This window comes from Emydura macquarii, unplaced genomic scaffold (genome assembly GCF_026122565.2).
Source record: "Emydura macquarii macquarii isolate MOO-44397 ecotype Brisbane River unplaced genomic scaffold, CSIRO-AGI_Emac_v2 contig_587, whole genome shotgun sequence".
Classification (NCBI taxonomy): domain Eukaryota; kingdom Metazoa; phylum Chordata; order Testudines; family Chelidae; genus Emydura; species Emydura macquarii.
The window spans coordinates 3,127,452-3,155,164 of NW_027130724.1; the positions used below are offsets into that span (position 1 = coordinate 3,127,452).

Sequence of the window (27,713 nt, forward strand, 5' to 3'; positions counted from 1 at the left end):
TGCAAAATATTTTGGACCAGATTCTGGGGTATGGCTAAGCCACACAGAGCATAGGTTAGGAGGGTTAGGCAAAGTGTGTGCAAAAGACTCCTTTGATTATGCTGCTGCTGTATGCAGGCCAGTTCCCCTGCACTATGGGAGAGCATCCTGGAGTCTGCTTTAATTTACACCAGGCTGCTACGACTGCATTGGGCTGAAAATGCAGCCAGGGACTGTCAATGTGAGAACTGCAGAATTGGGTCCTAAGAAACAGCAGATAAACTGAGTGACCGAATGCTTTCATGCTTAATCCGTATAAATCAAATGTCAACTCTTTTGTTCTTCTAAATTTGCCTGGCATAATGCAGTCTTCCCTGTCATACATTTTCTATTAATAAAGCAAAATGCACAATCTACAATATATTTTCACCCACCTTAAACATGATGAAAGCATACCATGCACATTTGCACCTTGTTTTGTTGTACATGTGAAAATAAATGCATGCTCATTTCCTGGTATTTATTATACCTGTCTCATGCAAAAGTAGAAATAACAGAAGCCAAAGGAAAAATGATATAAACAAAACCACAGTTACTTGATTGTCTACGTTAGAGCAGACAGAGATAACACGCCTTATAGATAACTCTGAGTTCCTATATTAGCTTCCCTCTTTTATTTGCCTCTGGTGGTCTGGAAGAGTAGCTGCAAACAGAGCACATTGTACTAGTTCAACTAGAGGTAATAAAGACACAGATAATTTAAATACATTTGTTACCTTGTTTCCAAATGTTGTCTTGAATCCCACAATTAATGCCCAGAATTATGTGCTTTCTGCTGCAGATCAAGTACCCACCTTATGTCTCCTGGTGTTCCATGCTCTTTGCAACCTTGTTCACCTGAGATGTAGATGGGTTCAACTACATTTGTAGCACAATGGTCTGTCATATATTGTCACCTATATGCATTACAGACTGTCAGTGGTTTTGAAATTCTCTCTGAAGAAAACTACTAGACTTTTTTTTAGTGTGTAACACAAGAAAACTAATAACCCAAGAAGTCAACTAAGGCCTTGTCTACACGCCCTCACACCGGTATAGCCAAAATTGGGACAATCCCCTGTGTGGACACTCCTATTCTGGTTAGAGTGGATGTATTTTTGGCTTAAGGTGAATTGAAGCCATTCTTAAATCAAAATAAATGACAACATGGGAGTTTAACTAAACTGATTTAAATTTACACCTTTAATTAAACCAGTGTGACTATCCTTGTAGATAAGCCCGAAACGCTCAAGCAGCAGCAAATCCTAAGAGCAGGATCTAATGCTCCAGAGATGGACTCTGAGCCTTACTGCACTATTAATAATATTAGCTTGGCACACCCAGCCCTCTGGGTCAAAGATTGATCTCACTGACTATCTTGGCTGGGGGCGGAGAGAGAAGAAACAAGATTGTAGAAATGGGAGGCTAGTGAAGTCAGAGATAAAAGTCCAACGGTCTCTTTTCTACTGTCTTGTTAGTACATCCTCAATCCACTGCCCATTTTCATGATTAGGCAGACATCACATCTCATCTTTTACCTGATCTCATTTACTCATTTGTACCCTGAAATCATGGAGCAAGGCGGGGGACATCTTCTCTGTAAGTTGTATGTTATTGCTTGAGCATGTTTAAATAGAAGTGCTGGAGTCCTGAGAACCAGGCTTCTCCTCGATTGTGCATGGGTAGGGCAAAGTTTTGATACCATGGGGCATTGAAACTATCAGCGTCTCTGGATAACAGTATTACTAGAGGATATATACCATCCATGGAATGTTAACTAGCTATGCTTTTATATCCTCGTGTATGCCACCCCTATGCATTGAACAATCTCCTAGTTAACATATGCCAAGCACTCTCCCTCTCCAACTTCAGAAAACTCACCTGTTCAATGAAGCCAGCGAGCCATAATGCTCACATTCATCTCTCTGGTTGCCGTTGCTGCTGTGCCTGTTCCTATAGTTAAACTCAATCCTACAATGAGCTCTGTCCAAGCAGATTATTGCATGTGTGTGGAGCTCCTTTCAGGATCACGGCCCATAGACTAAATTATTTGGGACAGAAATTTGTTATCTTTATTTGGTACATTGTACCTGCTGTGCAGTGCCATGTACAGTTACATTGTGAGAGAGAATATTTTGGATTTCCTCTAGTACCCAGCAACAGCAAAACAGGAATATCCTGTTAAAGAGAAAAGGTGGCGGGCAAGTCAATACTGTCTTTCATTAGATGGAGCCAATTTTTGATTAATATCTTTTATTTACAGTTAAAAATAATACTGACAGACAAACTCTCAGGCTCTGCAAGTGCTTTCTCTGAGTCAGTGGCGAAAAACCACAGGAAAGAGGCTGGTCAGGTTCATTTATTTGGCTTTATTTCTGCTGATTTAAAGGTGGCCTGTAAAGGATGAAATGGGACTTGTGCTACTTTCCTATCCCTTATGCAGCTGAAAGGATTTATTTTTTAAATCTTTTTTCTACTTGGTAGGAAAAAAGTGTACAAGCCCTATTGTACCTATTATTCCCCTTTGCAACGCACCTTTAAAAGGGACTGATCTTACAGGCTGGGAAACATAATGGTTTAATTCACTACTGTTCAGTGTTGGAGTTCAAAGTTCACATCTTCTTGTTTAAGTCATTTTAAATGAGTCTGGTAGTTTCAAAAGAGGGCCTGATCCAAAGCCCCTTGAAGTCAGTAGTTACTCACAGTCCTGGGTGCCCCGAGAAGCATCATTGGGGATATAAAATTAATTCCCTTAGCTGGACCAGCCCAGCTACTGCGTAAATCCCTGCACTCAGGAAAGGCAACTGTTCTTCCTCTAGGTGGAGAGAGAGGCTAATCCCCTCCCTGCCAACATCTGAATGGAGTTTATATAACCTTTGGAACATTTCCTCTTCTCCTTAACACTGTCCTTGGTCATTGTTGTATCATCCTCCCTCCTGATACTGCAACATCAGAAAGAAACCAGTTATCAGGTGACCTCAAGAGACTAACAGCACTGACTAATGTCAGGCACAGTGCAGGTACAGCATAAGCTTCCTCCCTCAGCTCCGCTAGTGCACCTACTATAACCCATGCTAGTCAGTTTCTAAACTTCTCCAGAGCAGACACTGCCAATTGTATGGTGATTTTGTGCAGGGTCCAAGCACAATTTTTTCGGGTCCAGTACAAACTTTTAACATGGGCTCCCTCCCACACACATACAATCCCATGAGCCATGAACATTTTTTTCCTCATGGTAATGGGGGTTGCAGCCTGGGCTGGGCCCCCCAGGGCCTCCGGGCCCTAGTAAAGTGTACCCTTTCCCCCCCATGTGGGGGCCCTGATTTTGTGACATGAAGAGAGATCCACTAGGGATTAAGGGCCTGATCCAAAGCCCCTTGGTGCCAAATTTGTTTAAGAAAGAACAGAGATTCAAATAAAAACCAAAGTGAGAGATGGGAACAAATATAAAATATATATACATATAAAACAAAATCATACCACGCATTCTAGAGACTAACCCTGACGAACTAATGTATCTAAAGACGTTTCTCTCCTCCAAACTTATTTCCAGTGTTTTCAACCAAGCCTGGCTGAGAACTCTTTTTCATGAAACAAACCCGCTGTCAGTTTACTTCCTAGCTGAAAGGTGCCAGGGTGTGTCTCTGCACTGCTAAATATACCAGAACAGACCTTTGATGTTCACCTTAAATTAGGGTCTTTCCACCACTGTTTACCTCTTCCTGTTAATTTCCTTCTGAAGTCTCCACCAGCTTTTCATTAGCATTTTTTTAGTGTGCTAATAGACTCCTATTGTATGACATACAATGCACAGTAGTCCATCACGGAGATAAGTGTTTCCCATGCCCTGCTGGGAGAAGTTTTTCTCAAGACACACTACCTTTGGTTAACCTGCTTTTAACTACAGACGTAGAGAACTTAATTTTTAGTATACACACATATAACTCACATATTTTCCATACATATGCAATGATTATGAGAACCGGTGTGATGTAGGCTTTCAGTAGAGACCTTACATGATCCCTTTTGATGAACCCATGGGATCCCTGTATCCCTTTGCCCTCTGCCAGTTGGGATGAAGAGGTTCTTGGGTCACACCCCCTCTAGCACAATACACGATGGAGATGTTAGAATATTCAAGGAGCTGACTGAGCAGATATCTGAGCCATTAGCAATTATCTTCAAAAAGTCATGGAAGACAGGAGAGATTCCAGGTGACTTGAAAAGGTCAAATATAGTGCCCATCTGTAAAAAGGGAAATAAGGAGAACTCGGGGTACAGACCAGTCAGCTTAACTTTCAGTACCCAGAAAGATAATAGAGCAAATAATTAAGCAATCAATTTGCAAACACCTAGAAGATAATAAGGCGATATAAGTTAACAGTCACCATGGATTAGTCAAGAATAAATCATGTCAAACCAGCCTGATGGCTTTCTTTGACAGGGTAACAAGCCTTATGGATGGGGGAAGTGGTAGATGTAGTAAATCTTGACTTTAGTAAGGTTTTTGATACTGTCTCACATGACCTTCTCATAAACAAACTAGGGAACTACAACCTAGATGGAGCTACTATAAAGTAGGTGCATAACTGGTTAGAAAACTATTCCTAGAGAGTAGTTATCAATAGTTTACAGTCAAGTTGGAAGGGCATATCAAGTGGGGTCCCGCAGGGATCAGTTCTGGGTCCATTTCTGTTCAATATCTTCATCAATGATATAGATAATGGCATAGAGAGAACACTTATAAAATTTGCGGATGATACCAAGCTGGGAGAGGTTGCAAGTGCTTTGGAGGATAGGATTAAAATTAAAAACGACCTGGACAAACTGGAGAAATGGTCTGAAGTAAATAGGATGAAATTCAATAAGTACAAATACAATCAGTTGCACACATACAAAATGGGAAATGAGTGCCTAGGACAGAGTACTGTGGAAAGGAATCTGATGGTCACAGTGGATCACAAGCTAAATATGAGTCAACAGTGTAACACCGTTGCAAAACAAGCAAACATAATTGTGGGATACATCAGCAGGAGTGTTGTAAGCAAGACACGAGAAGTAATTCTTCCTCTCTACTTAGTGCTGATGAGACCTAACTGGAGTATTGCGTCCAGTTCTGGGAGCTACATTTCAGGAACGATGTGGATAAATTGGAGAAAGTCCAGAGAAGAGCAACAAAAATGATTAAAGGCCTAGAAAACATGATCTATGAGGGAAGATAGAAAAAACTGTGTTTGTTTAGTCTGGAGAATACTGAGGGGGGACATAACCTTTTATGTAAAAGGTTGTCACAAGGAGGAGGAGGGAGAAAAATTGTTCTCCTTAACCTCTGAGGATAGGACAAGAAGCAATGGGCTTAAACTGCAGCAAGAAAAGTTTAGGTTGGACATTAGGAGAAACTTACTAACTGTCAGGGTAGTTAAGCACTGGAATAAATTGCTTAGGGAGGTTGTGGAATCTCCATCATTGGAGATTTTTAACAGCAGGTTAGACAAACACCTGTCAGGGATGATCTAGATAATGCTTGGTCCTGCCATGAGTGCAGGGGACTGGACTAGATGAGCTTGCAAGATCCCTTCCAGTCCTATGATTCTGTGTTGTAAAGAGCTGAAACCAGAGTCTGACTGAGAATTAGGGAGAAATGAACTCTAAGGAAAAGTCTAGAGATGAGAAGAGAACCAGAACAGCACAGATGGGTGTGTCTGCCTCTCTGGCCCCTGACTGCGCTGGCATAAATGAATTGAGGATCAGGCCTCTTACCTCAGAACATCTTTCTAAGCAGTAATACCCTCTTAAAGCTACTCTCACTGTTTGGAGAATGGGCATGGCATAGTCAAGCCACTGATAATGTTTGCAAATGTACAAGCTTGATGGGGTGTATAATTATAAGGGCCAACCCTTCTGAAACAGGCTGAGCAAGTTTGGTGAAAACTGCATTAAAAATGTAGAGGAATGCATATTTTAAGAAGCTAAGATTGTGCGTTGGGTGTTGTTTATACTGCAGGTAAAACGCCTTTGTTCTCAAGCCATCTTGAGATGTTTGCTGCTGCCAGCTTGACTGAGACCAATACCTAGAAGCAAGATAGCTTCCTTGGGCTCAGCACTCAAATATATTTTGGAGAGAAAGGGCCTTGTTGTCTCATGGGCTGCCTTCATTTACAAGCAATGAAAGAAATGAAAACTGAAATACAAACAAAGCTCTGCATTCCTCAAGAACTCATCAGCTGCTTCATCCACAACACAGCAAGATTTTGTTTAGGGACAATCTATGTGTGTGTTCTGTTAATCTGCCTATGGGAATTTAGTAAACTTTATTTATAGGAACAGAGGAGTTGCCATACCAGATCAGACCAGCGTCCAAACTAGTCCAGAACCCCGTTAAGCTCTAGCTAGCAGGGGTAACAATAGTAGTGAAGATGCAGCAGCTCAGGCTTCAGCATGGGCTAGCAATCCAATCATAGAAGATTAGAGTTGGAAGGACCTCAGGAGGTCATCTAGTCCAACCCCCTGCTCAAAGCAGGACTGACCTCAGCTAGATCATCCCAGCCAGGGCTTTGTCAAGCCGCATCTTAAAAACCTCTAAAGATGGAGATTCCACCTCCTCCCCCTAGGCAATCCATTCCAGTGCTTCACCACCCTCCTAGTGAAAAACTTTTTCCTAATATCCAACCTAGACATCCCCCACTGCAACTTGAGACCGTTGCTCCTTGTTCTGTCATCTACTACCATTGAGAAAAGCCTAGCTCCATCCTCCCTGGAACCCCCTTTCAGGTAGTTAAAGGCTGCTGTCAAATCCCCCCTCATTCTTCTCTTCTGCAGACTAACAAGCCTAGTTCCCTCAGGCTATGGCTACACTGGCGGCAAAGTCACTGCCGTCAGATTGATTTCTCTGGATCGACTAAGTGGTCAGTGAAGACCTGATCAGTCGATCCAGAAATTGACGTACTAAGACCCCCTTCACAAGTGGCGTAGCGCTGTGTCGACGGGAACATGGTTCCCGTCAGTGCAGTGCAGTGAAGACGGTGCGCAGAAGAGGAGCAGAGAAGTCGACTGGAGTTATGAAGATTTTTGCGTAACTTGCGTAACTCCCATCGACTGCCGCCGAATCTCGGAGGTAAGTGTAGACAGGGTCTTACTCTCTCCTCATAAGTCTTGTGCTCCAGCCCCCTAATCATTTTTGTTGCCTTTCACTGGACTCTCTCCAACTTGTTCACATCCTTTTTATAGTGGGGGGCCCAAAACTGGACACAATACACGAAATGCAGCCTCACCAATGCCAAATAGAGGGGAATAATCACTTCCCATGATCTGCTGGCAATGCTCCTACTAATGCAGCCCAATATGCTATTAGCCTTCTTGGCAACCAGGGCACACTGCTGACTCATATCCAGCTTCTTATCCACTGTAACCCCTTTTCTGCACAACTGCTGCCTAGCCTGTCAGTCCCCAGTCTGTAGCTGTGCATGGGACTCTGCACTTGTCCTTGTTGAATCTCATCAGATTTCTTTGGTCCAAGTACAAGCCCACCTGGGACACCAGTTGCTAGCTCATGCTGAAGTCCATGCTGCGTCAGGTAGCCAAGCTAGCAAGATTATGCCTACCTACCCTACAAACACACCTTTACTTTCCAGTGAAGACATGCTCTGACAGTAGGCACACCTAAGAGGAAGGTGCAGGAAATCTTGCACTCAGCAGTTATGGGATAACCTGCCCCAAGGGACTGTTTCCGCCTAAGCCCTAATAGTTCGAGGTTGCTCCTATCACACAGCAGGAGGGTTTCTATCCCTTCCCAAACTCGTTTGCTTTTTAAATATTTACTATTCTAGCTCCAGATATTCTTGTTATCCACATAAGTATCCAATCCCTTTTTGTGTGCAACTAAGAACTTGGTCTCAATGGTACCTTGTGGTGGTGAGTTCCACAGGTTAACTGGTGATTGTGTGGAAAAGTCTTTCTTTTATTCAGTTTAAATTCGATGCTTTTCATTTAATTGAATGTCCCCTTGTAATAAGAGAATGGCTGCTGCAATTTGCCCTATCTACCTTCTCTAAACAATTGTCTGATACAGGTTCATACTACTCTCTTCCCCCTCATGCTTAACAAAAGCTCATTTCAGTTAATGCAGGAGTGACCTGCCTGCCCCTCCAGCCCCAAACCCTCCTCTGTGTTTAGTGATCATTTTCTGGTTTATATCACTGGGATTGGATGATCTAAACTGTCACATTCTTGACGTTGCTGATACACAGCATGCTGACTATTTCCAGCTCTGGGATTAGGGTCCAATCCAAAACTCATTGAAATCATAGAATGATTCCCACTGACTTCAACTGAGGTTGCATCAGGACTTTATTCTACGTCTTAATTTTCTAAGGCCTTGTCTACACTAGTACTTATGCCGGCAAAACATTTGTCGCTCGGGTGTGAAAAAAACACCCCATTGAGCAACATAAGCTTTGCTGGCATAAGCATTTGTGTGTACAGCCTATGTCGGCGGGAGAGCATCTCCCACTGACTTAGCCATCACCACTCACTTAGATGGTTTTATTATGTCGGCAGGAGCGCTCTCTCCCTTCGACATAACGTGGCTATATAAGCAATCTTACAGCAGCACAGCTATACAGATACAGCTGTGCCACTGTTACGTTTTAAGTGTAGACTAGCCCTAAGTCACTCCTTGCCCTTCCAGTTTTTTATCCCTTTCCTTTTCCTTTAGGCTAAACACTCCTATTATTTAATTGGGCAGTGGCACTCTCACTTTGTACTGATAGCCTAAAGCTTTGTACCTTTGCTCATAGGATATAGCGTTTCACAGTGGACCATTTGGCTATCTCCATAATTTATGTGTAGCAAAGGCAGCCAGAATGAGATTTCTTAGTGCATTAAGCTTAAGGTGTGTTGTCCCTAGAATCTCTGAAACTACAGGTATGTGTGCTGGGAAGGTCAACTCAGCCATTACTCCCTCTGAAGTATGTCAAAGGTATATACAGTACAGGTTACCGAGAAAGGACCTTGTTTGTGAAATCTTAAACCAGAAGGCCCTATTTGCTTTCTGGGAGAGATTAAAGATCCCATTGTGCTTTTAATAAAAGAGTAGAGGCTCTGTCTAGTGAGATGGCTAAGCCTTCCCCTCACTGTTATATGTGGTGGTTATCTAGCCGCCTCTTGCCCTCTACCCAAATAGAGGTTCATTTTAATGGTGTTGTGATACATATAGGCTTTATGAAGCATTTTTTAGGAAAATAAAGGAATCATTGTGGTGTCTTACATACACACACAAGATATGTATTAATATTTGTATTGGTGGTGAAAGAGGATATTCTTCTGCTAGAGCTGGGCTTCTAAAACTATGACTGTCATTCAGTAAACTGGATCTGTATCAGTCGAGCCTCCTTCTGTGTGCATCTTGTTGTGTGACATTCCACTGCTGACAGCTCAGCAGGGGCGTTTCCTCTCTAGGTAGTACTGTGCATATGCAAGGTAGAAAGCTGAAAATCAAGTCCCCTCCCATAACATGCAGTGCAGGAAAAACACTGTGTGACAAGATCAGACCCCACACGCTATTGCTGTTACCATCAGCGCAGTGAATTGGCACAAACCCTTGCTCATCTATTTTTTGATTGCAAGAAAGGTGTGTGGCATCATGGAATTTGTGTCAACACTCGGGCCCCCCTTAAACATGGTTCGGGTAAGGCACCAGAATGAACTGATCACCCCTCCACTGGTGGCGCTATCTTAAAATAGTGTGTTATTGCATAGCTGAAATTAGATACTTGGTAGAAAAGAAAGAGAGACACCTCTTATGTAAAAGTAATAATAGTTTACACATATAGGGCTACGTTTTCCAAAGAGTTCAGTTCCCATTCAGACACCAAAATAAGGGGCCAGATTTTCCAAAGAGCTCAGCATGCTGGATTGGCACCTTGCCTCTGAGGATCTCAAAGCACAATGCACATGTCCTCTCTCCCTATTTTGCCAAAAGATACATAAGAATAGCCCAGTAACAGATACACGGTTTCAGGGTGAACTTTGTCTGCCCATGATGGGAAGAAGAAAGGAAGTGCCTTGTACCATCCTTTATGGACCTCCTCTGGCCTTTGAAGAAGAGGAGGAACATTGGAAAATTGGAAGGGATTTTTTAGTTTCCAAAGGAATCCCTTTCCCAGAGCATAAAAAGCTCTACCTGCAGTATGGAGACCTGGTTCTATTCCCACCTCCACTACCGACTCATTATTTGACAACTCGCTCTCTGCCTTGGTTTTCCCACCTATCAGCTGGAGTAGGAGAAAGTGCTATGTAAACTCTAATTATATTGAAATCAATGGGATGTCTCCTGGGACTCAGGCTATGTCTACAAGCTGTAGCACTGTAGCGTACGCACTTGCTATAAGTACAGAAGGGGTGTTTTCTCTTGCTGTAGAAAATCCACCCCCTCAAGAGGTGGGAGCTAGGTCAACAAAAGAATTCCTCAGTCAACCTAGTGGTGTTTATGTGGGGGCTTAGGTCAGCTTAACTATGTTGCTCAGGGGTGCAAAAAATTCACCCCCCCGAATGACGTAGCTAGTTCAACCTAAGATTTAGGTGTAGACCAGGCCTAAAGATAAGGACTTGTGAAAGAGTTTCCAGGATCAGAGCCTGAAGAGGGGCCACTTCTGAAGCATGAGAATACACAAACTTCTCAATGGTGCAGTAATACCCTCAAAATCTTGTCCCATAAGCACTTAAAATTCCCTCATGTGCCCTGGCAGCTATTTCACTTCCTTTCCTTCCAACCACAGATTTAATGAACGCTGAAAATAGTCACCTATAAGCAGAACTGTTACTAATCCGCTCTTCCAAAGTGTTCTGCTTGGTGCCATCAGCCCTTCAACAGTCAGGGTGGATCCTCTATGTCCAGAGTAGGAGTTGAGGGACTCTCATGCCACCGAAAAAATCTCTCCTGGCCTGATCTGGCATTCCTTGTTCACTCAAAATTCCCACTGAACTCAACAGGGGCCTGATCCCACTCTCATTTACCTGGGTGTAAAGCTGGAGTAACTCCACTGAAGTTAGTTATGCCAGTGTAAATGCAATGTGAGAGCAGAATTTGTCTCTCGGTGGTTTGAGAGGGGTGTGCAAGGACTGTGGGATCAGGCACCTGCTGGCTCCCATATGCTTAGGAGGCTCACCCTAATGCAGGGGTTTCAAACATTCGGCCTGGCCCGCAAACTTTTTGTATCTGGCCCACGTACCTTTTTGGATGTGGCGTGCGGCGCCATATCGCTGTTTCTTGAGGGTAGAGCTGCCGCCGAAAGAGTGGAGGGCGCACGCGATTTCTCGGCGGACGGCAGGACACAGCGAGCTGCCGCCGAAAGAGAAGGAGCTGCGAGATTTTGCGGCGGATGGGATCTGCCGCTGAAATACCGTTCCTCGTGACATTTCTCGGCGGAGATTAGGACGCGGCGAGAATTCCACGGGCGGGATAATTCAAATGTGGCCCGCCAGTGGAATTGAGTTTGACACCCCTGATAAAGATCATGAAAATTCCCTGGGTGCACACCCTAATGAAATGTGCCACGCATGCCTATACACAGCAGGGAAGCTGGAACAGTGACTGGGAGCCCAAGCTGCCAGTGTAAATCCATTGATTTCAATGCACAAAACTGGAGTCAGCCCTTTACTCTCTGCACTTCATATGCTCCATTGATTTTGCAGCGGGCCCTCTGTGCGTTTGCCCAGGATGGAGGCTATTTGCCCACATCCTCTGTCTCACTGCAAATTTCCACATTGAGGAGGCCAAGACAGAGAGGCCCTGGGTTACCCCAGCAGGAAAAAACACCTAGACAGACAGAGCGAGTCAGTGAGCCAATGGAAAGCTTGGGAGAGGTGGCTCCTGCTTCACAAAAGATGCCTTGTTCCCCCCCTCTGAACAACCAGGTCAGGAACTCCCTCCCCCCTTCTTCCCTCCCACCCCTGCAACCCAAATCTTCCTCCATAAAAGAAAAACACACACACAATGCCCAGCCCGAAGCCCACCCTGCCCTTTGCACAGGCGGCCCCAAGCTCTCCTTCCCCCCTGCTGCGCCAGGTGTCAGCAGAGGCGCCCAGCACCAAAGGCAGCTGATCCAGTGATGCTGCCTCACCGGGCCCCAGGCTCCTAGTTATACAGTAACCTGTTGTCTGGTTGCAGCTCCTCCCCTCCCTGCCTCCCAGCCCTCCCCTCCCCTCCCCTCCCGTGCCTCCACTGCCCAGACGCCTGTCACCTGCTCACAGCCAAGCTCAGGAGGCTGCAGGGAAAGACAGGCAGAGTGAATTTTAAAAGGAGCCACCGTGGAAAATTAGGTGGGTTCCCCACCCCCCACTCTCTGTTACCTCTGGGACACTGGGGCTGCACTCAGATCTGCCAAAGCACTTGACTGAGGGAAAAGCAGAGGGGCGCCTGGTGCCCTGAGAATGGCAGCAAGATTTCCGTAGGAGGGCACGGCTAACTGGGAGAGGAACAGAGACCAGGAAACAGCAGAGACTTCTCAGCACTGGTAAGTCTCACCTTGCCCCAGAGAATAATGCGCTGTGGAGAGTGACGTGTGCCAGTTTCAAAGAACCGGTCCATGCATTTGGGGCAGTGTGCGCGTTTGGCAAGGGGAAGGGTGGTAAGAATTTAGTGCTGAGAGATATTAAAGAGAGCGATTTCTCTAAAGAAGGAAAAAACAGCAATTTTTCCAGTGTTTTCCTTCCCTGCCCAGGGGCCTGCCCCCACTAGGTGGCATTTTCTTGGCAGAGGACCGCTGTTTGGCAGGGAAGAGGCTTTTTAATGAAGGCTGAAGATTGTATTTTTGTGTCGCTCTGTTTGTTTGCAAACTTTGGGATCTCCTCCTCTTGGGAGCAGTTGGAAGGAATTTTCCCTGTTTCACTTTTGGGCCCTTTCCTACTTGCTGGTTTGCTGAATTGTTGTCCCACAGCACAACCTTGACACAATTTTATGTCGTACTTAAAAATCTAGTGGAAGCAAGTTCTGAGCTGCAGACTATACCTGTAGCAAGAGAGATTGTATTTTTCCTCCTTTTTGCTTATTTGGATAGAAAATGCTGGTGCAAATTCCCCAGCTGAACATTTAGCGAGACTAGATTTTTTTAAGTTGACTGATGAATAATTCCCAGGGTTTAAAAATACCATCATATTGTAAAACAATCTGGCAGTAAAGTACAATGATACATATACTATAATTAGGGCCATTCAATGTGATTCTGCTTCTGCTGGGCTGATTTTGAAAATGTTTCAAGAATTGTCTGGCAGATTAAACAGGGCCTGATCCTTCAGTTCTTGCTCATTCAAAAATCCCATTGCAGCCAGTGAACTGCCACTGCAGGGTTTGCCCCACCGTGAGACCAGTTTCCATGTCAGAGAGAAATTGCAGTGAGAGGGCCAGCTCCTCGGCTGGTGTGAACTGTCCTACCTTCATAGAAGTCAATGGAACTACATTGCTTTCCACCAGCTGAGACGCTCTCTGTGAGCCAAACAAATACAGCTAATATGCGCTCCGACAATTCATCAGTACAGCTTGCAGTTGTGTGGTCAAGGTTCCATTTAATTGTGTGATCAGGTGATTTGCTTGGGCACAGAAAAGAATGGTGCAGTAGAAAAAAAGAGACCCCGATAACTAAGCTCTTTGGAGCTATGAGCCGTTTAAAAGGCTCTGTCGTGAAAAGGGAGAGTGAAAACCATGGACTTTGCTATGGAAATGCAGTAGGAAAGGCCAGCCTATTGTCCTCATTTAAACAAGAGGCATTTAGACTAACATCACTTGTTAGTTACCAGCCTAGATTTGAAATCAGACTGAGCCAGGTCCTCAGCTGGTATCCAAAACTAGTTGCCTAGCAAAGGTTGGTCTTTATGTTAAAGTGGAACCAAATAGGGATACTTAATTATTATTAATTATTTGTATAGTGGTAGGGCCTGGGCGTCCCAATCATGGCTCTTCCCCCCCCCCCCCCCATTATGCTAGGCACTGTACAAACTTCAAAGTGATTGCTTGGGACAAGGGTTTGCTTGCTAGTGCCAGGTGCTCCTTAATGCAGGTGGGTGATTATTTGTCTGATATATTAAAGCCCCCAAGCATTAGGTTGTGTAGCATAGCACTCAAAAGCTCAAATTATGCTAAAGAAACATATTAGCCCAAATCTGCTATGGGTATAAATCAGCTGTGCTAGCTAATGGATCTGTGCCAATTTACTCCAGCTGAGGATCTGACCCCTTCATCTAACAGCTCACTTTCCTTCCTGCGTTGCAAAGGCGAGTGTCCTTTAGATGGGCTTGTGACTGTCCAGGTTCCTCATTAGGGATGAGGGAAACTTAAGAGGCACTGAAGCTCTAAAGATCTCAAATGCTTCCAAAAACAATCCAGAGATTTTGTCAGACGAAGGAAGAAGTGAAATATATCTATGTAGTGTCCATGTGTGTGGTGATGTGGTTAAGGAATGTCCATAGGAAATTATTGATCACAAATAGTACTCTGAGTTAACTACTGTGGGGCATGAAAAAAATCCCACATGGAGGTGGGAAAGAGAGAGAGTGTGTGTATGTTTGTGTGCAAGCATAATCTCACAAAATTATTGCCTGGATGGTTTTCTCAGGGCTGGATGCCTCAGCTATGCCTTCCAGTCTTGTCTGTCTCTCTTTCTTTCTTTATCTCCTTTGGTTTCTCTCTCTCTCTCTCCACCACATCATGGTCTCTCTCTCTTTTGTGAATGCCGATTCTGGGAAGGTAAAGTGGTTTTGGGTGACAACTTAACCATTTTCTCCTAGCACAGGGCCAAATTCTGCCCTGACTCACACCTTGTGCAGTAGGTTGTACTCAGTGTAAGGACAGAATATGGCACATGGTTTCAAACCTATGATTTCAGTGTGATCTGTAATAAAGTTAACCACTACCTACTCATATTAGCCAAATATACACAAACCTGCCAGCCTTTCAAACATCCCCTCTGAGAGACCATCCCCCGAAGCTACCCCTTTGAAAGACCATGTACTTTCTGGAATAATATTATGGCCAGTGATTACTTCCCATCCTGCAATAAAACACACCCAAATGGCCCAACCTTTGCCACTGTTCTTCCTGGAATGATGTCACAATGGCAGTGCATAGCATATCTGACACTGTAATATCATTCCCAGAGTGAGCACTCCCTGGCCAACATATCCACAGCAGAGCTACTTTGACCCATGTTCATTAGATAGATAACAAAGTGCCCACGTTACTAACTAAGGGCCTTCAAAGCCTTTCACTTGCTTTTTGAGATCTCTTTCCCCCTTTCCCATTCTACCCATCTGTAATAAGAAGCCTTATTGAAAAGCCTTTATAAACAACATGCAGATGATTATGTTACTGCTAAGCTGAAATCCTCTAGCCACAGAATAGGTAGTGGAAGCTTCCAAACACTACCCCAGCTTTATTAGTACCGGGATGAGTAAGCCGGAGCACCACCACGAGGAACTTATAGGTTAAAGGACTATCTACACCACATAACTGACTCAATGAGGGACAATCCACTATTATGGACATACCTACTCCCCATTAACCACATCCTATGTAACCCCTGCAATAAGTGATGTTCCCAAATTACTGATCGCATGTACTGTTAACCGTCAAACCTATTACCCCCCATCCAGGATACCACAGATTATGCTTTCATTGTACTCCGACTCCCAACCAAACTCTTGTACCCACTGATAATCTGTACATTATGCCTGGATGTCCAGGAACTCTTCCATTTAGAATCTGTACCTGACCATTTTTTAAACATTATCTTTAATAAAATTATTTCTATTACAGCAGGGGCTACGGGCTCCAGCCAAGATTGTGCTAGGCATTCGGCAAGCCAAGGCCAAGATGGGAACAAGCTTTGGCTCCTGACTCCCAGTCCAGTGCCCTACCCACCTGACCATGTGGCCTATTTATCTAATCTCTGGGAGGTGCCACTACTAGAGCACAGAGGGAAGTTGAGTCTCCAGAGCCCTTCAGTCATTGGCCTCTCTATTGGGATGCACTGTAGGGTCAGTGGTGGTGAGGTGGACGCTTGTCCACCGGAAGCTGGACTAAGACATTTCATGTGTCCTTCATATACCTTCAAGGAGGTGACAACAATTCACCCTACCTGCACTGAAGTGGAACAGGCAGCCTTAGGGCAAATATATCCTATTACCAGTTCCTAAGACAGCTGGTCTCCTTCATATCAGATCACTACAGACAAGGAGTTTAACCTTCAGCCGGTGCCCAACTGGTGCACCTTAGGGACCCATGAATGCATGCAACTGTGATTGCACTGATACTGCACAGAAAAGGCCCCTTTTGCTAGGCAGCTGTGTATGCAAACAGAAAGCTCTTCCCTTTGAAGGAAAGTGAAAGGTTTCCATTCACATTATATAGCTCTTTGGTGGCAGTGGCAGGTATAATCCTCTGTTGGTGAAATGCAGGATGCCAAGGATAAGATGACCTGTTTTTTTATTTGTTTTCTTTTTCCAAGTAATCTGGATTAATGAGTAGGAATCACAAGTAAAAAAGGAAAATAAGCTGCTACGAAAGTGTCCAAATAGGGCAACAATTTGGAAGTCTCTCACAGTTAGTTTTGGTTGTGCAATGATTTCCCACCATGATTCTCAGAAAAACCATTCCTGTCCACACCGGTCATGCTAACAGCCTGCTAGCAAAAGCCACATAGAAAGAGCAACAGGTGTATTTCCCAAGGCAAATGAGGCTGCTTATTCTGTGATGCTCAGCAGTGAGTCTGATGTTTTCAGAGGAAGTGCAGTTCTCAGTTAGGGGCTCCAATTTCCTCAGCAGCTCCTGTGGCTTCCACGTGTGAAGACTCCATTTGACGTCCATAGGCCGATAGGCCCCTCACTAAGGTGGATGATGCATCTCTGAGAGTTGGGAATGTCTCTGCTTCCAGGGTTTGTCCTGGTTATTCTACAACAATAGGTGTTTTGTTCCAGTTGTTTCAAACACTTATAGACTCCCGTGGCGGAACCTCTAGCTCGTTAAGCCAGTGAAACAGACCACAGGCAGGCTGAGTGCATGTTTGTGTATCAGTCCAGGATGCCATGCAATCAAACTTGTCGTGCTGCACTCAGCAAGTCGCTCTGGTGAACTCCCTATCTGCCCCAGCTAAAGTGCTGCCAAAATCCTCCTGCCCATGCTTTCCAGACACCCCACCAGAACCCTTCCCTGCCTGACGCCAGCTACCGCTGATCTGGGCTTTCCACTATGAAAACGGGGTCACTCAACTCCTGCTGCTCCCACTCCTCCCGTCTTCTCAGTGGCTGAAAAAGAAAAATCCCGACTTCGTTGCTGCAGCTCCCAGCCTCCATGCTTTGAAAGCTGGGGGGCTACCACAAGCAGTGGGATGCTCTGTATATCTCTGAGAGCAGCTCTGTTCTCCACAGCAGCCAGGCAAACGGTCTTGACAGTACTTTTGCTTGAACCATGTATTAGAATTACGCAATTCACCCAGGTAGGGCTGGATCTCTGAGGATTTATTTGGCATAAGTCAGGAGGAGAGGTGCAAAGGGGCGGGGCCTGCTCTGCGCTGGTGCACAGGTGCAAATTACAGCAGCTGTTGTTATGGCAACTAGGGATCACTGGAGTGAAGGGTGTCCTAGACAAGCTCCTTTTACCCAACCATCTCCCCACGCTGGCTGCATGGAGGAGTTGGCAAGGGAAGATTTCTCCTACATTGTTGGGGGTGGAATCCTTCTGTGGCCCGTTAAAGGGGCTTCAGAGCAGCTTTGCACTGGTGGAGCAGCACAGAGTTGCCTTGATACAGCCGAGGATCTGGTTCTTAAACTACAGGGACCAATTACTGCCCGTACATAAGAGTGCAACTCCGACTAAAGCCAATGAGAAATGCACCCAGCTGGACATGGAACTAATAAGAATATTACATGCTTTATCAGGATTTGTTCTTTCCATGCACATTCTAAAGGTGGACAGCAAATTTCTCCTTCATTCTGGACTCCAATTCTGATTTCAGCTCAAAATAGTTCCTGTTTTAATTTCTCTCAATTATTTCTTCCTGTGTTCTTTTTCTCGGTTGTTTATTGCCTTATCAGTCCCAAATTGTCCAGATTTATATCCCACAAGGGGTAAAGTGCAGTCCATTTGCATGGCAGTAAACCAAAGTACCATTCATCCAGCAGTGACATTCACCAGCACTGTGTAATTCTGAAAGAGAAACACTCTCCCTGGGAAGAAAGACGCTAATGGAAAGGCACAGTCCAGACCAACACTCCTCATAACCAGCACAGTTTACATCCTACCCTGGACAGCCTTCCTTTTGCTCTAGACGGCTGAATGGGAATCGTCTTGGAGCTTCTAAGTGTAAGAGTCCCTGAGTCACACATTGTAGCAAGGACCCCGTTACCAACCAAACGATCGTTACAATGGTTTTCATTGGTATAAGGAACAAGAAGTGCTGTGTTTATGAACTATTAGACCTGGGCTAAAGCTGGAACCTCTTTGAATTTTAGAGTTGGGTGATAGGAGGTTTGGTGTCAAATCCCAGCATCCAGATGTACCCCAGTGGTTTTGATTCCAGTTTCGATCCAAAGCCAGAGGCACTGTAATGATCCCAATTCAGATGCATCTTAAATCTCGTGACAACTCCTACTATCATGAATCTTCTACCCTATGTGGCAGAACTCTCATGCAAATAATTGATCTCAAAAGGTTTCTGGGTTAGTGAATCCAAACCCTAACTCTCCCCCAAGTCAGCCTTTAACCCAAACAGTGGCCTGAACATAATCTGGATCTTGCCTCATCTGCCCAGCGCTATTGACTTCATGAGTGGATTTTCTTAACCCATCAGATTATGTGCTTCCTGCCTGATCATTGCTGCAAGTGGGACTTCTTTGGGATCCCTTCACAGCCTCATCTTAATATTTCTAATCTGATGGAACTAAGGAATGTGCTGGTGCTGGTGCTTAGCATAGACAAGGCCTCTGTGATAGATATTGTGGGCCAGAGTCTATGCTGCTTTACACCCAGTTCAACACCAAAGGGTCAAATTCTCCTCTCAATTACATGGACTTCAGCAGAGTTGCTCCAGATTTACACCAATGTGAGATTAGAAATCAGGCTCATGGACGTCAGTGTGATTGCCTGGGGAATTAAGCCTTGATCCAGAAAAACACTGAAGCACATTCTTAACTTTTAGTGTGTCAGCAGTCCCATTGACTTCAAGGAGAGTTTGAAATCTGTCCCCAAATCACTCTTTCTATAATGGACTGATCAAAAACCCCAGATCAGAACAGCTCCAAAATTTCAGGTGGGGGGAGGGGATTGTAGCAGTAGGCCCAATCTCCTCTCTTTCACTGTGATATATACCAGGAGTAATTTCATTGAAATCTATGCATTAGATTAGAGCCTCAGCATGGCTCCAATGGAACTGCACCAATTGATGCCAGCTGAAGATCTGGCCTTATAGTTTTACACCTTTGCAAAACCAATGCTAGCAAGAGGAGAGTACTATCCAGGGCTAGTCTCCAGTTCCAAATATGCTGTAATGAGGCAGTATCTTGGAGTCCCATGTACCCCATGTGATTCAAATTAAACCTTAAGTCGGCTGGCACGTAAGGAATGTGGATAAAGTGGTTTTTTGCCTTGGAAATGATGAGAGAAGAGTAAACATGGCACAAAAGGCTCACAGCACTGATCTCAGCTCACAGCACCAATCTCAGCTGGGGCTAAAGAAAACATTGCTGATCACTGCTGCTAAAAAAAACAAAACCTTAATAAGCCGCAATAAACTGAAAGCAGCAACCCAGCCAGCTGAGACTCCAGCACTAAAACTGGGCAGGAATAAATTCAGCAGGACAGAGAGACCAAAATGCATAATGCTGTGATCACAGCTGTCACTTGCCAGTGTATGCATATGACACCTTGGGTGTGGCTCAGCTGATTTGGTGATCCTGTCACAGGTGGGATGGATTGGCATGGACCCTTTTCCTGCTGCATCTCCATGTGACTGTGTGTGTTCAAATTTTAATAAGTAATTAAATCAAAGTGAATAATCTGTCATCTGAGCTGGAGCAGGCCATAAGCGTCATCATGAAAATGTAGAGCTAAAAACATGTATGGGCAGCTCTCCATGGTTGTGTGTCTTTATTACCAGCTCCCCTTAGCCAGTGGTTGGGGTGCAGAAGAACAGTGGTTCTGATTACTATTCAATGAAAGAAAACATAGTGTGAGTTCAACTCCAGGCTGGCAAATCTATATGAATCAGTCCCTCCCTGGAAGGGACTTGTCCTGTCTACTCTGAAGCATCCCAAGAGATGGGGTTTCTGCCTCTTCCCTTGGGAGGCCATTCCACTGCCTGACAGGTCTCACTGAACCAGATTCTCCACTGATATTTAGCCTCTGGCTGAGCAGGCTGTATTAACTGGCCTAGATTACTGTGCCCTTAAATAGCCATCACTAACTCCCACTTCAGCTCCAGGAACCCATCAGTTCGAAGCTAAAAGGTGTCTTTGTTGCCAGGCTGTCCCCTGGCGACTCCAGGAGCTCAAAGAGACCAATTGTGCTCACCCTGCTGCCCTGCGTGGTTTTAAAAAGTGCCCTTCCATTAGATGAGCCTCAGTCCTGATCTCCTTATTCTCTGCCCACTTACTCACCCACTCAGCCAGCAGCCAGCCGCCCGCCCCCTGGGAACTGGCACAAGGCACAAAGGTGTCAAATGACTTCCTTATGAAGATGATCTTCCTTTGTGCTTACATGCAAAGCTTTACCTGCTACACCCTTGGGGGCTGGAAATCAGGGCCAACCCTCTGCCCAGACATCCAAGAGACCTGGTAGCTCAGAGGAGACAACTTGGGGGAAGCTGGGAAAGGCCTGATGGGCTCACTGATTGCAGGAGATTGGGTGCATCCTACTTCTGTGAGGTAACATTTGTGCTGCACAGACAACTATTTCACCCCTGCCCTTCTCAGCACCACAACAACCCCTCCCATTGACCACTCCGCTGGGTTCCTCTCAGCCAGCTAGCATGTTGCAGCAGGCACCTACCACAACTTCTGCTGTCTGGACCAAGAACAAGAGATCCAATAAGGAGCAAAGAGAAATCACATGGCTGATGCTCCGTGTCAGAGAGCCAGACCCCCAACACAGAACCAGAGCTCAAATAAAATGACGGCCTTTTCCCCCCTGTGCCAGGTTAATTATTTCTACTTAGGTTGTTAAAATGCTTCTGCATCATTAAGATTAGAAATGGTCCTTTTAAGCTCCCTGGACAAATCCAGTGACACACATCCTTTCATTCTAAATGAAACAATGAGCAAAGTGAACAGACTTCATTTGGAAGGTCTCGTGGGGGACCATTCCGGTCACTGTGTAACTCACATTTCAGTATGTGTTATACATCCCCCTTTGTGCCTGATCCACAGAGGATATGTGTGCTACAGCTCCAAGCTAGAGGAACTAGTTTTGCTTTAGCTCAAACTATAGAGGCTTACACTCTCAGCTGTGCAGGAGTGCTGACTAAAATGCCAGTCATTACAACTGCACAGTAGATTCAAGCTACTAGAGAGAATTCAGAACTTTAGCCTCTCTCTTAAGCAGACCAGATTACTTTATTCAAATATGAGTTAAGCGGGGCTCTCATTATAACATCCGTTCAGCTTACGGTGACATTTGGTGTTAACATAAACCACATCTCTGAAAACTCTCCTTAATAGAATGATCCAAATACTAAAACATGGTCAGAAACTACCTGCAGAACCATACAATCAGCTGCTTAAAAAGACTTTGAATAAAGGCAGGAAATGCATCAGCTGGTACTGGAATCTGGGCTTTTGGTTCAGCCTCATCTCTGACACACCTTGGCTTTTGGGCTTTGTTGAGATTCAGATTCAAACTGTGTGCCTTGGACCCGCCATCTCCCCCTCAGGTATGCCCCCATTTCCATAATATCCAAGCACCTCACAATCGTTAATGTATTTATCCTCACAATACCCGTGTGAGATAGGGAAGTTGCATTATCCCCATTTCACATATGGGAAACTGAGGCACAAAGTGGCTAAGTGACTTGCCCACAATCACATAAGAAGTCTCTGGTGGAGCAGGGAACTGAACCCGCTGGCCCATCCTTCCTGCCTTAGCGCCTTTTTAAATGGCAAACTGAACTAGCTTTCCCTGCCCACCTTATTTATTGAATATATACGCCTTGTATATTGACAGAGATGCAGCACAGTGATATGGCAGACCACAATAGTTGAGGGTAACCCTTGTCGAGCTATACTGAAGCATTTAAAGGTAATTCAGGACATCAGAAAATGGGATCCCTGTTCCACATACTGGTTGTAATCCCAACTCGTCATCAGAGAGACCGAAACAAGCACCATAAAGGGATGATCTATGATTCAGCGATAGCTGGCTGGTGCCAGAACGCCTCTGTGTTTGCACTTTTGGCAGAGGTGTTTCTTTAATCAATAGCTGGAGGTGGTGACTGAAGAAATTAAATGACTTCAATGAAATACAATAGGACTCACCTAACTGAAAGCCAGCACTCTGCTTCCAAGGCACTTTGAAAACCGAAACCTTCACTTATAGCCATTTTCTGTTGGCTTTATTCCTGTGTTTGCAAACAAACAAAAATGTGTTATTCCCAGGGTTCTAACTTGGAAAGGACGTCATGAGTAGAGATAGACACAAATTTTCCATTGACAAATTCCATTTTGTCAAAATTGAAACTTTTCATGGGAACGTGTTGATTTTGACAACATTTTGTTAAGAAAAGAAACTAATGGGGAAAAAAGCATTTCACTAAGCGCAAAACATTCCCTTTTGACACTAACAGAATGGTGCAGTTTGAGTTTTGTTTCAAAATGGCTCTTCATTTCAAAAATTGGTATTACAAATTATAATATAAAATTAAAACATGTTGAAAACGGAAAAAAAAGTCTTAATTTTATCTAAATGGAACATCTCAATTGATCCAAAAGGACAGTTTTTTGAAAATTGCATTTCGTGAGAATTTTTTTGTGTTACTTAATTTCAGAACAAAAACAAATTTCAAAAAGTTTCCTGCAGAATGGAAATTCTGGGTTTCAACCAGGTGTAGTCATGATCACAGACGCAGATTACTGGAGCTCTTTGGCCAGCAATATTTGTAGGGACCCCGTACGCAACCAGAGAGGAAGAATGGTGTGATTATGACCAGGACTCAGAAGATCTGGGTTCAGTATAGTTTTGACTGAGTAGCAACCTATACCTACTTTGTACCGGTGTAAGTGAGCAGGGTGTAAAGCAACAGAGAATGTGACTCATCATCATGCAAGAACTGCACCTAAGGACATAGTGAAGACAGTGCTGGAGTACAGCAAATGTATGTGCTACAAATGAAGTGAAAACGTGTATCTGTACATTCAAGCGATAATACACTGGGCAGTGCAGTTCAACTTGTTGTTGAGGCCAAGAATTTACCACCATTCAAAGAGGGATTGGACATTTACATGGATAATAAGAATATCCAGAGTTATAATAGTTAATGCTAACAGAAATGTTGGAAGGGGTATTGAACCTCATGCTGCAGGGTTTAAACCAACCTGTAGCTATTCGGGATTAAGGAGAGACCCTTCTGGGGGCTAGATTGTTCTACATCTGTCTACTGTGCAGTTTCCTGCATCTTCTAGTGCTGGCCACTGTCAGAAACAGGACAGTGGACTAGATGCACCATGGCTCTGATCCAATATGGTCATTCTTATGCTCCTATGTTGACTAGGATCCCCCACATACCTACCACACAGTCAAGCATGAACACTGGGACTTTCTTCCCCAGTGGATGCTAAGGGCCAAATTCAGTGGAACAGATAAGTCAATGGAGTTACGCCAGCTGATAATTTGGCCCATCGACACATTGGTATTTGTTTACAGGATGCCAATCTACACTCAACAGACTCCTACTGCCTTCTGAGCCTACCAATCAAATCAATCCAGAATGGGCAGGATTATTCACAGTCTGGCCAGATCAGCTCCCCTGCTCCTTTCAGCTCCACCCACTCCCCCGTAGAAGGACTCTGACTGCAAGGGGTGAGGAAACCTAACACCACTCATCAAACAAAATCCATTCATTCTCTCTGGCTGCAGCTGTACGTGGAGCTGGCTGTCATCTGCACCTATTGTGCAGCAGTGCAAGGAAGACTAGAGGGCATGAAATATTAACAGCAGAAGTGTGTCAGGCACATGGGAGGAACAGTTGCAGGGATATCGTCTTACAGAAGTGCCACATCATTCAGAGCCATGCTACCCTACAGGTACGCGCTGGGCATGGCATATGGTTGATCTGTTCCAGCCAGCCCTCTGCTCAAGACTTCTTCCAACTCACCACTTTCAGATACAAGACCAAGCTATGGGTGGCTCCCCAATCTATTGATACCCAGAGGGGTTCTGTGGAGTAGGGTTTCCAGAGCCTAAGGCTGGGACTCAACCCCTGAACTCCCCACCTCCCCTCCATGGTAGTGCTACTACCAGCCCACCACTCTGGCTCAAACAGTGTCTGTTTGACACTCCCAGCTAAAACAACCAGAGTTCTGTGGCACTTTAAAGACTAACAAATTTAATTGTAGCAGGCATAAGCTTTCGTGAGGCTCAGCTCACTTCGTCAGATGCAGAGATAGAAATGAGAAACAGGATCATCATATAGGATGTTTCTCATTTCTACCTCTGCATCTGACAAAGTGAGCTGAGCCTCACGAAAGCTTATGCCTGCTACAATTAAATGTGTTAGTCTTTAAAGTGCCACAGAACTCTGGTTGTTTTTGCTGTATACAAACTAACAAGGCTACCCCTCTGGAACTCCCAGCTAAGTTTCCATGTGCCACGTTTCAGCCCAAAGCGAATTGTTAGCAAGTGTCCAAAAATATACAGACAGGACATGAATAAGAATTAAAAACAGAGTGGGAAGAGAGGTAGATGAAAGCAGCAATCATTAGCTTAAAGACAGGAAAAAGCCCTAAAGTATCAGACAAGATTTCAACAGATGAAAGGTCTAAATGCTCAGTCCTCCAACAAAACCCCCCTCAAAATTACCAAGGTTGTAAATGGAATTTACTGATGCAAAAGCTTACTCCCACTGAAGGCATCTGTGAACTGGTCCAGGCACCCCCTGGGAAGGGAAGGAGGGTGACCCCAAGGCAAGTGGAGCAATGACTCACCTATAGGATCAGACACGGGAATATTTGCAGTTTTATTCTTTTAAGGGCATTAGGGGAGCCTCACAGCGGCTTTTCTACTCAACAGAACGAACAAGCCAGCAGGTTAACAGGGAAAGCGACCATGAGCAATAGAGAACATCTCTTTGAGTGGGAGGCACCAGATTTACCCATCTGGATTTGCACCCAGCTGCAGTCCTATTGACATCAATCAGGGCATGAGTCAGTGCTGAACCTGATCTCTTGGGGAGGCAAGCAGGCAGGTCAGCCAGCCAGCGGGCAGTTTGGAATTCTTAATGTTAAGCCCCATGTGACTTGCATTAATTGCCCCTTCTTGCGAATGACATTCTTCTGTTAATCAACAGGTGTAAAGCAATGTCTCTACTCCTGGTTTCAGTCCTCCATGTTGTGATTTTATCCCTTTGCAAGCTTGAATATCAACCAGGCAAGTGAATCCAGCTTTAACACCCACCATTGGGGGAGGGTCAAAAACACCCTTAGTAGCCAATCTCTCAGGTGGAGCTGGTGGAAAAGAATTGTAACAGCCTCCCAGTCACACCCAGCTCACTGACTTCAACCCCGTGAATAAATCAGCTGATGGGGCTGAGAAAGGCTTTTAAAGGGGAACACACCTCAGGATTTCCTGCTGGTTGGCATGAAGCAAGCCATTATGTCAGTCTTCTTAAAGCATTTTGGCCTCGTCCAGATTGGTACCATAACCAAGCTTCTGACAACCACAACGAAATACAGCTGTCAGTACTACTGTGGTCCTAGTGTAGACAGAACCACAGTAGCAGGGAAGCAGAATTTTGCAATGCATTTGCCTGCCAGCTCTATTAGGAGCGGCTTTATAGGTCACTTACAAAATCAGATAAATTAGTGTAGAGAGCCAGAAGTATTTTATACACAAGAGAATCTCTGCCAAGGGCAAGCTACTGATTATTGCATTGCGTTAACATGGCCACTTAGCACATGTGTGTTAAGTAGTAGTTTTAACTAAATATTTACGTAGGTAAACTATTAGCTTAAAAAATAACCATCATTAAAAAGCCAATCACTGACCTGGCTACCACAGGGTTGTAGCTGTGATAACAGTTACTACTCTCAGTATAAGGAAAGAACTGTGATCTGTCATGTTGCTGTGAAGCAAGTGTGGGCTTTTAAATGACAAGTACTCTAACTCACGTGCAGCCTGGCTGAGAGTCAAGCTGCTGGAGGAAAGAAAGTTTTATATGTGCTGATTTATGTGCTTAAATTCTCAAACGTAATAATCCATTAGTGTGGTTTGGGACATAAAACAATAGCAATGTTATGGTATAAAGCAGGTATATCCCACCACATTTCAAGCAAGGAGTTCAGAACTCTTGAACATAAATTTATTAAGGCTCACAGCTCCTGCTGTTAGGGAGATCACTATATTATACCCTTTTCTTAAAATGGAGGCATAGAAACTTTAAGCAACTTACCCAAAGTTACACAGCGAGTCAGTGAGAGAGCGGGGAGCCTGCACATTCTGTCTTCCACTCCAGTCACTAGATCACACCATCACATACATGCCACTGCTTGTCATATCTCTTGGCTGCTTCAGGAGTGCCTCCTAGCTTGGAAAAGCCAAAAGGCAAATGTGAGCAGTTCTAGCACCTTAGAGAAGCATGTGTGAGGAAAAGCTCTTCAAATGCGAGCTCTCAGCCAGGAGAAATGGACACGTTGCTATTCATACAGACACCCTCCATATTGTGCATGAACACAGAGTCTCTCATTCAGCACCATGTTATGAGTTTGACTAGAGTAGAACATTACCACCTGCCTCTGGAGCTTTTCTTGCTACTCAAGAGGTAGACAGAGCTCTACTCATTAGAATGAGTGTCACATGCACAGCCATTCCCTGTTTTGATTGGCCGAGCCTCATGTGCTCAGCCTTTCCCTGTTTTGATTGGCCAAGCTTCCTGTGCAATATAATTCCCCATTTTGATTGGCCCAAAATCTGATTTATACTGTAAACCCAAGGTGCACCAAGGGAAAATAAAATAAAAGAAGAGAAAGGATTATTTTCATCTCCAGAGACTCCAGGTCAAGTCCTGCTCTCACAGAAAGTAATGACACTTCTTCCATTGACTTCAGTATCAACCAGCCCTCAGTGTATATTCCCAGATTGGGAAGAGTGAATTAATTGTGCTGGATTCATATTTCTGAGTCAGGAGTTGAGGAGGTGGGAGAAATATTCCCATTTGTGCTATTTGAATCTGAGAGCATTTCACTGTGAAATCACTACTGCACCTCTTAAGCAAGCATCTGCCCCATCCGGCACAAAGGGGGCTGGATCCAAAGCCCAGTGAAGTCACTGGAAAGACTCCCATTGACTTTGATGGGCTTTGTCTCACCCTCCTGAGCCAGACTTGCTGCTGAAATTAGGAATATTTCCAAACGTCCCTTGGTTTGTTCCCATCTGTTGTGGCCTGGGGTCTGTGCAAATTAAAGGCAAAGTGGCAGGTTTCACTGACTGCAGAATGACAGAGGGGGGA

At 44.6% G+C, this 27,713-nt stretch overlaps 1 protein-coding gene and 1 long non-coding RNA gene across 3 annotated transcripts in view; one reads left to right on the forward strand and one right to left on the reverse strand.

The window, feature by feature from the left end:
- Positions 1-493: 493 nt before the first annotated feature.
- LOC137148057 (uncharacterized) lies at positions 494-26,768 on the reverse strand. Its single transcript, XR_010918429.1, has 4 exons — positions 26,658-26,768; positions 22,531-22,613; positions 834-935; positions 494-682 (listed from the first exon to the last, which is right to left on the reverse strand). It is a non-coding gene; the product is annotated as an uncharacterized lncRNA (long non-coding RNA).
- Positions 12,294-27,713, forward strand: part of EPS8L2 (EPS8 signaling adaptor L2) — a 102,577-nt gene continuing 87,157 nt past the window's right edge. For both annotated transcript variants that reach the window (XM_067540529.1, XM_067540530.1), the window contains exon 1: positions 12,294-12,530. The gene's annotated coding sequence lies outside the window, so the exon portion shown is untranslated. The remainder of the gene's footprint in view (positions 12,531-27,713) is intronic.